This window comes from Propithecus coquereli, unplaced genomic scaffold (assembly GCF_000956105.1).
Source record: "Propithecus coquereli isolate 6110/MARCELLA unplaced genomic scaffold, Pcoq_1.0 Scaffold666, whole genome shotgun sequence".
NCBI classification, from domain to species: Eukaryota; Metazoa; Chordata; class Mammalia; order Primates; family Indriidae; genus Propithecus; species Propithecus coquereli.
Genome location: NW_012152685.1, coordinates 198491 through 200604, shown reverse-complemented (window position 1 = coordinate 200604; position 2114 = coordinate 198491).

The following is a 2114-nucleotide window of genomic DNA, read 5'->3' as shown; positions in this document are numbered from 1 at the left end:
GTGAGAAACCTACAGCCATGTCTCTTTTGGGGCCAATGAGGCTGTAGGTGGAGAACGAAAGATGTTCACAAGCAGAATTGGCCCCTCGAGAAATAGTTTCCTAAGCAGTTATCTATTTTCACAAGTTTGCTTTATATTAAAACAAAACCTAAATCTTTGTAGCTTAATCACTCACAGTATTGTGCATCTATGCATCTCATACGAAGTCTCACCGTTATGTTAAAATAAAATTTCCGTCATATTGGAGTGAAAGTCAGTGAAAGATTGGAGAGAAGAGGGACGAGAGAACAAAGAAAAATAGACAAAGAATAAATCTAACTGAAGTTAGGCTAGTTGAGGTTTACAGTTTAGCAAACATGTTATCTCATTAGCAAGGTATCTGCCTTGACTGAAGATGTCTTCAGTAGAAAAAAATTACTTGTCCTCTTGTTATATAGCTGCATCATATAGTGGTCAAACTGTAGATTTCTCATGGCTTGTAACATGAGGACAGGAGGACCCAAGGACTGCTGGAGTTCATAGAGAACAGTGTTCTATAGAAATGACGTGGTTGTATTTCTAGGAATGTTGACCTCTCAGTAGTGCATGGTTTAAGATTTTCCTTTTTGAGCTATAATTTTTCGTCGAAATAATTTTAAAATGTTAGGTATATAGTTCATTTCAAACATGAACTTGGAGATAAACTACTGCTGATTATTGAAATCCAGATTTATAATCTGACATATTCTGCCCTCATGCATATCACTATGTTGCAAAGTCAGTATAGTAATAAATAGAATATTTGCTTTAAGTGAATGGAATATTTGTTACTTTAGTACTGGTTTTATTATTTTTAATTATATGTAAAGCTCCAGATACACAATGATAACACCATAATATTTTGAATTTGTTCTACCATTCACAGCAGTCAAAAAACTTTACTTTGTAATAATATCACACAGATCCCTTTTTATATACTTTCCAAAAATGTTGATTTCCAATTAAATGTCGTACAAGCTCTTGACTGAGAGTTCTGTAGATTGCCAAAATTTTCCCCCCTGAACTTGCAGCTGGTTATGCCACAAGAAATACAAGCCGTCCAATCCCACAAAACTTGTAAAAATGGTTTTATATCAGAGATTGCCCTCTATTTTCTTTGCAAATAATAGCATTTCTTAGCCTCCACTGCTCCTTAGATTCTAGGCATAATTTATATGCAAATAGCCTTCTTATTATAAACCTCGATCTCCCTCAGATGAAGCTTACAGAAGATTTTAAATGTACTTTTGGCTTGCTGACAACAAACATATTTAGGAAAGAAAGACTACAACTTACAAAAGCTTTCTTACAAAAGCTAAACTGATTTCAAGGCCTCTGAACTAATGAGACAGAATTAGCATGGAGGAGGGGGGAAGGGTGAGTGAAGAATGTGTAAAGTGTTAAGAATATCTCGTGGTGCTTTGCTTCCTCTCATGGCCTGACAGCCTTGATCAGCTAATTAGGAAACCTTTATCCAAACTAGTGTTAATTTGTTATTTAACCCCCGTGGGAAATTTTCACAGCTAGAAGTCACTTGTGCTAGAATATGTAGAGATATTTAATTTGAAAACAAGGAGAACCTAGAAAGATGTTAGGTGATAAAGGTAGGATATTCATTATAAATTATCTTTTTTGTTATTTTATGCCATATAAACAATCATGATCTTTAGAACGAGAAGAAACATTTCCTGTGCAGTATGGCGACTTTTGATCATTTGAGATATAATGTGAATCACGTGGCTGATTAAACACATCTCCTATGCTAAGCATGAGACTTAATTATATCAAAAATCACCCAAGTACCACTGGCTGCTTGGGCTGATTGACAGGAACGGTATTTACTGTCAGCTTCCATCTAAGCCTGGCCCCTTCATGTCTTAAATCTTTCATATATCAGACAGTGTGAATGTTAGGCCATCTCCTGGGATGGGATTTCTCAAACAATAATAGTAAAGTACTCTGCTTAATGATTTACTTATATTTTTGAAAGCTAACTACCACAGGCAACAGCATAGAACAAATAATAGCCTAGTTGACAGATTAATCTTTGATTATCACATTGAGAGCCGCAATTTTTAAGGTAGTACTAATTTTTG